The 13,616-nt window shown below is 35.8% G+C and overlaps 1 pseudogene; it reads right to left on the bottom strand.

Annotated features, from left to right (window-relative positions):
- The window catches only part of LOC133656314 (protein sidekick-2-like), a 1,293,862-nt pseudogene that overhangs the window by 23,430 nt on the left and 1,256,816 nt on the right, over positions 1 to 13,616 (bottom strand).

Genomic DNA, 13,616 nt, shown 5'->3' with positions numbered 1-13,616 from the left:
CCAACCCAGCCATTGTGATCCGGTTTGTAAATCGGAAACACAAGACGGAGTTACTACGGCAGGGAAGGAAGCTGAAGGGAACTGGGGTTTACATCAATGAACATCTTACCAAGAAGAACGCTGACATTGCAAGACAAGCACGCATCCTCAGAAAAGAAAACAAGATACAAGCAACATGGACACGGAACTGCAAAATCATGATTCGGCTAAATGGACCATATGAAGAAGCCAAAGTTGTCATGATCCGAGAGCTCCGCGACTTGGATCAATATAGATGAGACCTGCTAGACTTATGACTGACACGGCTCATCCTTGGCTGGAGACGGGGAAGGCTACGCAGCGAGAAGGTGAGACAACTGAGAATCAAAAGTTTCTAAGAGCTGAATACATGGACTATAAACTGTATGACTTTGAAAATGATGTTGACCCAGAAAACCATCTGTTCAACTCAATCAATGCTACATGTGACTACTACACAGAGGAACAATTCAATGACAATGTTAGTTTAGATAATACATTTTCTTTAATACATTTCAACTGTAGAAGCTTATATGCAAATTTCTCAAAGATTGACGAATACCTGAAGACTCTAAATGGCAAATTCAAAATAATAGCACTTTCTGAAACATGGATCGATAAAGACAGAGGTATCGATTTCTCCATTGACGGGTATGAGTTGTATCACTGTAGTAGAAGAAACAAGAAGGGAGGAGGTGTGGCCCTGTTTGTTGACTGTGAATTGAAATGTAGACCTGTGGAATGTATGACAGTGGTAATTGATGATTTATTTGAATGTGTAACTGTAGAGGTAGAAATAGAAAAGAAGAGAAATGTTATTGTTACGTGTATGTATAGGACACCTGGGTCTAAAGTAGAAGCATTTAATGATAGTTTGGAAGAATTATTGTGTAAGGTGAAGGAAAATAAAACATTTGTCATGTGTGGCGACTATAACATAGACCTGCTAAGCTCACCCAGAAATAAATCAACAAGAGACTTCTTGGATGTGGTATATAGTAGAGGGCTTTATCCATTGATCACCAAACCCAGTAGAATAACGACAAATTGTGCAACGTTAATTGATCACATCTTTATAAATGACATAAAAAATAATATAAAAAGTGGACTAGTAATTAATGATATAAGTGACCACTTACCTGTGTTTCTTACTTATGACTGTCCAATTGATAAAAAGAGGGAGGAAAAAACTCATAGATATGTAAGGAAAAGAACTGAAGAGGCAATAAATAGGTTTAGGAAGGACTTATTTGAAACAGACTGGAATGAGGTGTATGGGGGAGAAGCAAATGCTGCATATGAGGCTTTTCTTAATATATATTTATCATTGTATGAAAAGCATTGTCCGAATGTATGGAAACAAAGAGACAGCTACAATAAAAAGCCTTGGATTATAAAGGGACTACAGAATGCTTGTAAAAAGAAAAACAAACTTTATAGAGATTTCATAAAAGTAAAAACAAAGGATGCTGAAACAAAATATAAGGTTTACAAAAACAAATTGATAACAATAATGAGACAAGCAAAAAGAGAATATTATAATAATTTACTAGAAAAAAATAAAAACAATATCAAAGGAACTTGGAATATTCTGAACAAGGTAATAGGAAAAACATCTGGGCCTACAAACCCACCAAGCCATTTTATCAATGAGGATAATAAGATGATAACAAATATGAATGAAGTGGCAAACGGATTCAATTCTTTTTTTGTGAATGTTGGACCCAAATTGGCAGAGAGTATTGGAGAACATAAAGATATACAGAGTGGATGGAGAGGGGGAAGCAAAGTGCTACAGTCCATGCTTCTAGGAGATGTTAGTGAAAATGAAATTGTATCGGTGGTAACAAAACTGAAAAATAAGACATCAACAGACAGTGATGGTATAGACATGATAATTGTAAAAAAGACTATTGACTGTATCATCAAACCTCTTTGTTATATTTTTAATCTTTCTTTTCAAACAGGGACCTTTCCAAATAAAATGAAGGTAGCAAAGGTAATTCCACTCTTTAAAACGGGAGATAAACATAGATTCACTAATTACAGACCAGTGTCACTACTGTCACAATTTTCTAAAATAATTGAAAAAATATTTGTAAAAAAATTAGATAGTTTTATTGAAAAGAACATGCTGTTGAGTGAGAGCCAGTATGGATTCCGGACCAATAGATCCACTGCTTCAGCTGTAATGAATATAATTGAGGATATAGCAACAGCAACTGATAATAAGAAATACACTATAGGGGTATTTATCGATCTTAAAAAAGCATTTGATACTATAGATCATTCTATATTATTGTCCAAGTTGTATTCATTTGGTGTGAGAGGAGTAGTTTTAGACTGGCTAAGAAGTTATTTAGATAATAGACAAGAGTTTGTGGATTTTATGGGTAATACATCTGAACAAATGAGGATTGAATGTGGAATTCCACAAGGTTCGGTTTTGGGACCAAAATTGTTTATTTTATATATTAATGATATATGTGAGGTATCAAAGTTATTGAAATTTGTATTATTTGCGGACGACACCAACTTTTATAGTTCGGGACACGACTTAAAAGCATTATCAAAAATTATTGAACAGGAAATGATTAAACTTAAGAGATGGTTTGATGCCAATAAATTATCATTAAATGTAGAAAAAACAAAGTTCATGATTTTTTGTAAGAGGAAAAGGGAGGAAACGATCAAATTGTCAATAAATGGAATAGATATTGAAAGGGTTTCTGAACTTAGATTTTTAGGAGTGATACTGGATGACGGTCTGACATGGAAATCTCATATTGCACATCTGCGGAAAAAGATGTCTAAGAGTATTTTTATATTAAATAAGGTAAAATATGTGTTAGATTATAGGGCAATGCGTATATTGTATTGTGCACTTATATTGCCATATATCAACTACTGTGTGGAAGTGTGGGGGAACACATATAAGAGTAACATAAAGGCATTGTATCAACTACAGAAAAGAGCTATAAGGATTATTCATAAAGTAGATTACTTAGAACACACTAACATATTATTCATTAATTCAGGTTTATTGAAATTACAGGAGCTAGTAAAGTTACAGACATTATGTGTCATGTTTAAGGCTAAAAGCAAAACATTACCAGCAAATTTACAAAAAATGTTTGTCATCACTTCTGAGAATGAAGAGCATAGAAGAAAAGGTCATTTCCAACATCAGTATTCAAGGACAACTTTAAAACAAATGTGTATATCAGTGGTGGGGGTTCAACTATGGAATTCTATTTATAATGAGATAAAAGATTGTAAAAATATATTCAAATTGAAAAAAATATATAAAGACAGAACAATAAGATCATATGGACAGCCATAAGTGTTTACATTTTGCTTTATATTTATTAATTTACTTGTTTTTTGCCTGGTTTTGTATCTGTTTTGTATCATCCTGTGAGGTGTACCTGTATATTACTTCTTTTGTATTTTTGTTCGGTTTGTACTTCATGAAGTTTTGCACTTGTGTTTTTTTTTTTTTTTTTTTTTTTTTTTTTTTTTTTTTTTTTTTTTTTGTTTTGTTTTGTTTTCGTTATATTTGGATGTAATTGTTGGTTCACATATCATTAAGTAAGACTATGTATTATGTGAAGGGGGCAGGAAAATATAAGATTTTTCTTCATCCTGCTCCTTCTCAGGCATTGGTGTGTAACGGTGTAACTGAATAATTGTGGTATAATTGTCTATCAAAGATGCACATCAATGAAGGAGATAAATAAAAATGATGAAAAATGATGATGATTATTAGCATTGTTATTTTTTATTCAATATATTTTTTGTATTTAAAAAAACACGTTTGAAGGACAACATTGCCTATTGACAGGGCAATAATTGGATAATGGAATTCCATAATTGGAAGTAAACAAAAATCTAGAAAACAAGACATAATAATAATAATAATGAATTCGATTTATAAAGCGGTTTTCTATCGACGAGATACTCATTGAGAACCCATTATTCATTCACTCCACATTCACACTCATTATACATATTAAATAGGCAATATTTAATTGAATATATTATCAATTTTTTAACATTTATTAATATATATTTTATAATATTATTTGTTATTTATTTATTATTTAATGTTTTGGGCCGGTTGTAACTGAAGGACGACTTCTGTACCCCCCTTGCTGTGCGGCGCTACTCATGAGCAAGGCAGTACAAGAAGTTGACAGTTGTACGAATCATGTTTCCTCAATCTCTTCAACGACGCAGCTGCCGTCTAGAATCAAAATTAATGAATGAAGTAGGGCTGTACGGTATACCGGTACTAGTATAGTACCGCAATACTAATGAATCATATTCGGTACTATACCGCCTCTAAAAAGTGCACCCGATCTCCTTTTTTTTTAACGGGGATGTGACATTGCTGGTTTTACGAGCAGCGGAGCATGTTGGGCAGCGCACACACACGGAGTACTTACAAGCAGACACAGTGTGTAGACAGAAAAGGGAGAATGGACGCATTTTGGTGTAAAAAGTAAAGATAAAGGTGAAGTTATAACACTCAAAGAGGTGCTTTTAAGACATGGCTAGCTAGCTAGCAGCTAACAACCATCCACAGTCTGCAGTGTTTTAGCTACTTCTAAATTACTAATCCTCACCTCCATGGCGACAGGTAAAGTAAGTTTCTTACAAGTAGCATTATCACTGGAGGACGAGGAATAGCTAAACATGCTTCACTACACACCGTAGGAGGATACAATAGCTCACCGGCGTCACAATGTAAACAAATTCCATGGGTGGATCTACACCTGACATCCACTGTAATGATATCAAGTACAGCAGCGTATGTAGTCGATACTACTATGATTGCATTGATATTTTTTATCGTCACAAAATCTTTTTTTTAAATTCATATTATGTTTATAAAGTCATGAAACATGTCCCTGGACACATGAGGACTTTGAATATGACCAATGTATGATCCTGTAACTACTTGGTATCAGATCGATACCTAAATGTGTGGTATCATCCAAAACTAATGTAAAGTATGAAAGAAGAGAAGAATAAGTGATTATTACATTTGAACAGATGCGTAGATAGCACATGTTAAAACAGAAAATAAGCAGATATTAACAGTAAATGAACAAGTAGATTAATAATATTTACAATAATATTTTACAGTTTGTCCTTTATAATGTTGACACAATAATAAGTGTATAAATGACACAATATGTTACTGCATATGTCAGCAGACTAATTAGGAGTCTTTGGTTGTTTACTTACTACTAAAAGACAAGTTGACTATTTTATTTAAGGACTAAATGACAATAATAAACATATGTTTCATGTACCCTAAGATTTTTTGTTAAAATAAAGCCAACAATGCAATTTTTTTGTGGTCCCCTTTATTTAGAAAAGTATTAAAAGGTATTGAAATACATTTTGCTACCAGTACCAAAATATTGGTATGGGGACAACCCTAAACTGTACCATAGTGAACGGATTTATCAGTGTGTTGAAGTGGCAGTGATCATCATTAATGATGCAGAAAGGAAAGGTCAACTACAATTGAGCGCCATGTGATGGCGTTTGAACCCCCAGAGTTAATCGCAGAAAATCAGGTGTAAACGCCACTGGCTGTCCGACACAGCTCGGAATTAGGCGGACTACAGTAGGATTAGGCGGCTGTTTGAATAGTGATCCCCTGGATAAGGCGGCGGACTGGAGGCCTTTACTTTTGTGAGAGCAGAGATCAAGACGGCGCAGTAATCTATAATCGCCTGGATTTAAATCTCCCCTCCTACCGAGGGCGGCGTTCGATGGCTAAACCCTGGAAGTGTGGGCTGACCTGGTGTACACGCCGTTCTTCCTGCAGAAGGAGTTCTTGACGGACAGGCGGCGGTTGTTGAGCTCCAGGGCGGGGAAGCGGCCCTCGTCCAGGCTGACCATGTCCCCGTGGGTCAGAGCGTTGCAGTTGGAGTTGTTGCCTGCGCACACGTACAGAGACACTGTGTGACCACACAGGCCCGCATGGACAGGACAGGACGGTTAGTGGCAGTGGACACAACATTAGCTACCCCCGCAGAGTCCAGTACACACAAGTTCACATTCACAACCACAGTAACGATGATTGACAACATCGTCAATGTATTAATTGGCCAATTTTAAGGACAGGGAACCATAATAACTAGTGATGGCACACTCACTACCTGTATTGACACTGCACTGCTACTGTTTCACAGTGATCGTTAAAACATCATTACGTTTCGCCTGCAAACAACCTTAATCACAAATATTTTGGACTATAAGGCGCACTTAAAATCCTTTCATTTGCGCCTTATAACCCGGTGCACCTAATGTACGCCATAAATCTGGTTACCGACCTCGAAGCAATTTTATTTGGTACCTGGTGTATTGATAAGTGTGACCAGTACAGTGTTTCCCATAAACTGCCAAGATACCTGTGGCGGTGGGGGCGTGGTTGTGGGCGTGGTCACCATGACATCATCAATAATTTGCATAATTTACTACAATGATTTGATTTTCTCTAAAAAGGCTAAAAAAATGTATACTTACTAATTAATAATAACAGTTTTGTTTTAAACGTCCATCCATCCATCCATCCATTTTACAATATAATTATAACACTTTATGTACATATTTATATACAGATTTGAACAATAAGTTATTCACTGAAATATATTTATTAATTGTGGTTCTTACAAAAAATATATCTTATAAAATATCAAAGCTAAAATGTCTCTTAAAGCTCTGCCCCTTTAATTAGTGCATACTAAATAATTTAACTTTAGCCTACTACTACAACCATATTATTTACCAGCAACATAAAGTGAAACAGAGGCAGAGGTGTCCTGCCACAGTCAGTAACAAATAAACAGAAAACAGTAGTGGTGGTAGATAGACACAGAGCTTCATCAAACATCTGATCCACTGAACAAAGAACCAAAAATCTTGAACTTTAGACTGCCATCAGTTTTACTCCCTACACTTACCCATGTGTTTCCTACTACCTGCAGACTTTGCACCCTTTGTTATATACACATGTTGTGTTTCTAATATAAATGCATTTAATAAAGTCAAATACAAATAAGGCAACAAGAGAAGTATCCTACACTTCTTTTTTGTAAAGTAAATCTGAACAGCCGATATGGGCATCTACATCAACTATATGATTTGCCTGAGAAGCTGGAGAGGACAAAAAAAAAAATTTTTTTTAATTTTTTAAATTTTTATTTGTGGCGGACGTAATTCTTTCGTGGGGGGCCGCCACAAATAAATGAATGTGTGGGAAACCCTGCAGTAGATGGCAGTCACACATAAGAGATACGTGTGGACTGCAAGATGACGCCAGTAAACGACAACAAAACGTTAAATGTTCCATTGAGAATATACATTACACCATTACACGCGGCACTCAAAAATCTGTCAAAATGTTTTTAGTAGGACTTTGGTAAGCTATAAAGACGCACCCACCGCTTGATGGATTGTCGGAGCATTAAAAACCTCTAAAGGCTTAGTGGCCACATGCGTGGACAGCACCTTTTAGCTCTTATTTCCAAAATTGTGTACACTACTGAATTGGGGTCTTATGGCCGCTTATGTGGACACTTATACTGCCATCTGGTGGTGTCAGAAGAGTATAACATACAATGGAATTTGGAAAAAAAAGTGTAAAAATAAAAATTAGCATGAAGTACACGTTTGTGTACTTATGGACTAAGTACATCATATCAAAAGATGATTTTTAGTTTTTATTCTAATTAGGGTCCAATAAGCAAAGAGAAATAAAAAAAAGCATGTAAACAAACAGCTTGGGCCTTAAGAGGTTAAGCATACAAGTATTATTATGGTGTGTGTATAAGGTAAGACATATTATCTGGCGTTTTGTTTCGCAATATTATGCAAAAGCAACTTTTCTTACCTTCTGGTACCTGCTGATCTGTATTTGGGATCTGCATAAGTCCTGTATTAGACTAGGTAGTCGATAAGCTTCTTCTTTTTCTCTATCTTCTTGTTATGTGACATTCATCCTCCACTGTTGCCATTTCTAATATAAAGTAGTGTAAAGTTCTTACTTATATCTGTCAGTAAACTGGCCATGAAAGCGCTAAAACATACCGGTGTAGTGAGTTTACATTATTCACCTAAGGAACTTTAGTTATTAGAGAGTTCCGGCGGACGGGTTTTTTCCTGGGACACATTTCGGGCGTTGTTGTTGCACTAGTGAGCCACGGATGAGGAGATGCTGCTCCGTTATTGATTGAAGTAAAGAGTAAACAGTTAGCGCCATCTTTTGACACTTCTTCCACTCCCGTCCTTGCACGCTACACCGCTACAAAAAAGATGACCGGGAGAAGACGCTGTCGAAGTGGAGGCACGTAAATAAGACCGCCCACAAAACGGCGCATCCTGAAGCGACTGTCAGAAAGCGGCTTGAAGATGATGTGTAAAACATCATCTATGCAACATTTTGACCAAAGAACCACCATCACATGTTATGTAGACCACAAGGAAGTCTGTTACATTTAGATATTAAAAACATAATATGACTCCTTTAATTAATTAATTTAACCTCTAAAGCTGGGGTCACCAAAGCGGTGCCCGCGGGCACCAGGTAGCCCGTAAGGACCAGATGAGTCGCCCGCTGGCCTGTTCTAAAAATAGCTCAACTAGCAGCACTTACCAGTGAGCTGCCTCTATTTTTTAAATTGTATTTATTTACTAGCAAGCTGGTCTCGCTTTGCCCGACATTTTTAATTCTAAGAGAGACAAAACTCAAATAGAATTTGAAAATCCAAGAAAATATTTTAAAAACTTGGTCTTCACTTGTTTAAATAAATTCATTTATTTTTTTACTTTGCTTCTTATAACTTTCAGAAAGACAATTTTAGAGAAAAAATACAACCTTAAAAAGGATTTTAGGATTTTTAAACACATATACCTTTTTACCTTTTAAATTCCTTCCTCTTCTTTCCTGACAATTTAAATCAATGTTCAAGTAAATTTATTTTTTTTATTGTAAAGAATAATAAATACATTTTAATTTAATTCTTCATTTTAGCTTCTGTTTTTTCGACGAAGAATATTTGTGAAATATTTCTTCAAACTTATTATGATTAAAATTCCAAAAAATATTCTGGCAAATCTAAAAAATCTGTAGAATCAAATTTAAATGTTATTTCAAAGTCTTTTGAATTTCTTTTAACATTTTTGTTCTGGAAAATCTAGAAGAAATAATGATGTGTCTTTGTTAGAAATATAGCTTGGTCCAATTTGTTATATATTCTAACAAAGTGCAGATTGGATTTTAACCTATTTCATCAAAATTCTAAAATTAATCTTAATCAGGAAAAATTACTAATGTTCCATAAATTATTTTTTTTATTTTTTCAAAAATATTCGAATTAGCTAGTTTTTCTCTTCTTTTTTTGGTTGAATTTTGAATTTTAAAGAGTCGAAATTGAAGATAAACTATGTTTCAAAATGTAATTGTCATTTTTTTTGTGTTTTCTCCTCTTTTAAACCGTTAAATTAAGTGTAAATATCATTAATTATTAATAATAACATAGAGTTAAAGGTCAATTGAGCAAATTGGCTATTTCTGGCAATTTATCCAAGTGTTTATCAAACTGGTAGCCCTTCGCATTAATCAGTACCCAAGAAGTAGCTCTTGGTTTCGAAAAGGTTGGTGACCCCTGCTCTAAAGGCTTAGTGGCCACATGCGTGGACAGCACCTTTTAGCTCTAATTTCCAAAATTGTGTACACTACTGAATTGGGGTCTTGTGGCCACTTATGTGGACACTTATACTGCCATCTGGTGGTGTCAGAAGAGTATACCATACAATGGAATTTGGAAAAAAAAAGGGTAAAAATAAGAATTAGCATGTCACTAAACATGAAGCACACGTTTGTGTACTTATGGACTAAGTACATCATATCAAAAGATGATTTTTAGTTTTTATTCTAATTAGGGTCCAATAAGACCAAATATGTAAACAAACAGCTTAGGGCCTTAAGAGGCTAATGTGTTAGGATCCGCTGCTCGGATCACAGTTTGTTTACTTTTTAGTGTCACATGTGTTTTCAGCACCTTGTGTTTGTTTCTGTTGCCATGACGGCAGATTGTGCTCACCTGCCTCTGGTTAGCGTTCGGGACGCGCACCTGTTGCCCGAGCGCTAATCAGAGGGCTATTTAGTCTTTGCCCGGGCCTCACTCGGCCTGGCTTGCTAATTTGCTTTTACGCAACAGCTAACGACCACTTTGATTCCTGTTAGCTTTCATGCTATGTTATTTTTGCTTGCTAGCTCCCACGCTAGTCCCTTTGTTTTTGTCTTTTGTGCTATGTACACGTCTTTGTTTTTTCCCTGCTATGATTTATTTGCTTAAATAAATCATTTTCCTACCTGCACGCTGTGTCCGAAGCCGTCTGCATCCCCGGGAGAACACCTCGCACCACGATGCGACCAGGTCGTTACATAATGCGCCCTATAATCTGGTTCGCCTTTTGTATGAAAAATAGACCTGACTAGACCCGCTCATCGGCAGCGTGCCTTTTAATCCGGTGCGCCCTATGCTCCGAAAAATACGGCTTTAAAAATGATGTGTGTCAAAAAGGCCCCCGCATACGTTGATTTTTCAGTGTGCGGCCCTCAGTAGGAAGAGTTTGGAGGTACCTAATGAAGTGTCCATATAATCCCAGTGTGATTAATGGGTGTAAAGACTGACTGGGGGTCAGCCGTGAATGGACAATAAATGTCATGCAGGAGGTGTTCGGAGGTTAAAAACATTCTCAGTTCCATGCTGTGTGACCGCGGCAAGGCCGGGACCTCCGCGGTTGCGCCGGGGGGCTACTTGGGGTCAACTGGTGGTTACATAAACATGCTGGGGGGAAAAAAAAAAAATCTTAAAGACCGATATTTGCGGCGTTGAGAGCGAGGAGAAGGAACTCTCTTGTTTTTTTCTTCCTGTCAGTCAAAAAGATGGGCAATGACCCTGCAGCTCCCCCCCCGTCCCCCCATTGATAGCCTCCCCCCCTGCCCGGCGGGCTAAACAGGCGCCCCTGGAAGTGCTGAGCCCAGCGAAACACTCGCCGATGAATGGACAAGCCCCGGCACGTCTCGTAGCACGCCGACAACACCAGACATCTGTTTTAAGGAAACACTCTCAGAGAGTTCTTTCTCAGCAGCTCGTTAAGTCAGCAGGTGATTTATGAGGAGGAATTTACCTTGATTATCCTCCCCTCCGGACTCAGAGCGATATTAGTGGCTACTGGGGATGTAACGATATCACAATCTCACCGTACAGTATTGTCACCGTGTAAGGGGAATTTCACTTTTTGGGATTTTTGCCTATCAGTCACAATCCAAACGTGAGACAAGCGCACATTCTTTTTATTATGCATTCTAAATAGTCAACTATGGCAAGCAAGAGGTGGCTAACAATGGCCTCCAAAAATCCTCAAAAACGGCAACAATACTCCATTAAAGATTAAAAGATTAAAGTACCAACGATTGTCACACACACACTAGATGTGGTGAAATTTGTCCTCTGCATTTGTCCCATCCCCTTGGGGAGCAGTGGGCAGCAGCGGCGCCGCGCCCGGGAATCATTTTGGTGATTTAACCCCCAACTCCAACCCTTTGTTGCTGAGTGCCAAGCAGGGAGGTTATGGGTCCCATTTTTATAGTCTTTGGTATGACTCGGCTGGGATTTGAACTCCAACCTACCGATCTCAGGGCGGACACTCTAACTACATCTTGTGAATGTTGCCAAATATTAGCGATATTGTTAATATGAGCGCTAACACAGACAAAATCATTTTAGCGGCGCCGTGATCACTAGCTTACGATGCTATATTGACATGTTGAATCCGTGAGCTGGTAAAAGTTAATTCTAGATTATAAATCATGTTTCTCATAGTAGTTATTTGTATTATGCATTCTAAATAGTCAACTATGGCAAGTAAGAGGTGGCTAGCAATGTCCTGCAAAAAAAAAAACTAAAAAACGGCAACAATACTCCATTACATCTCGTGAATGTTAACCAAATATTAGTGATATTGTTACTATTAGCGCTAACGCAGACAAACTAATTTTAGCGGCGCCGTGATCACAGAGAGCTAACTAGCTTAAAATGCTATATTGACATGTTGAATCTGTGAGCTGGTAAAAAAGTTAATTCTAGATTATAGTTTTACTGGCAGTTTATTTAAGAAACATATGCATTATTATTTATCTACATAGAACATATTTATTTTATCACAAAATAACTGTATTTAAAAAATGTTCCCTTACTTTAGTATTTTTTGTAATCAGTCTAACCTAAGCCTGGATAATGATATTTGTGTTATATTGGTAAATATTGCACATATTACATATTGATATGAAGGTGTCTGTTACTACATTATATATATACTTGCAGTGTGTATATTGTACATATTACATATTGTTATGAAGGTGTCTGTTACTACATTATATATATACTTGCAGTGTGTATATTGTACATATTACATATTGTTATGAAGGTGTCTGTTACTACATTATATATATATATATATATACTTGCAGTGTGTATATTGTACGTATTACATATTGTTATGAAGGTGTCTGTTACTACATTATATATATACTTGCAGTGTGTATATTGTACGTATTACATATTGTTATGAAGGTGTCTGTTACTACATTATATATATACTTGCAGTGTGTATATTGTACATATTACATATTGTTATGAAGGTGTCTGTTACTATGTTATATATATATATATACTTGCAGTGTGTATATTGTACATATTACATATTGTTATGAAGGTGTCTGTTACTACATTATATATATACTTGCAGTGTGTATATTGTACATATTACATATTGTTATGAAGGTGTCTGTTACTACATTGTATATATACTTGCAGTGTGTATATTGTACATATTACATATTGTTATGAAGGTGTCTGTTACTACATTATATATATACTTGCAGTGTGTATATTGTACATATTACATATTGTTGTGAAGGTGTCTGTTACTACATTATATATATACTTGCAGTGTGTATATTGTACATATTACATATTGTTATGAAGGTGTCTGTTACTACATTATATATATATACTTGCAGTGTGTATATTGTACATATTACATATTGTTATGAAGGTGTCTGTTACTACGTTATATATATACATACTTGCAGTGTGTATATTGTACATATTACATATTGTTATGAAGGTGTCTGTTACTACATTATATATATACTTGCAGTGTGTATATTGTACATATTACATATTGTTATGAAGGTGTCTGTTACTACATTATATATATACTTGCAGTGTGTATATTGTACATATTACATATTGTTATGAAGGTGTCTGTTACTACATTATGTATATACTTGCAGTGTGTATATTGTACATATTACATATTGTTGTGAAGGTGTCTGTTACTACATTATATATATACTTGCAGTGTGTATATTGTACATATTACATATTGTTATGAAGGTGTCTGTTACTACATTATATATATATACTTGCAGTGTGTATATTGTACATATTACATATTGTTATGAAGGTGTCTGTTACTACGTTATATATATACATACTTGCAGT

This window comes from Entelurus aequoreus, linkage group LG08, assembly GCF_033978785.1.
Source record: "Entelurus aequoreus isolate RoL-2023_Sb linkage group LG08, RoL_Eaeq_v1.1, whole genome shotgun sequence".
Lineage (NCBI taxonomy): Eukaryota > Metazoa > Chordata > Actinopteri > Syngnathiformes > Syngnathidae > Entelurus > Entelurus aequoreus.
Note: the sequence above shows the minus strand (reverse complement) of the source record. Positions and strands in the feature narration are given on the sequence as shown.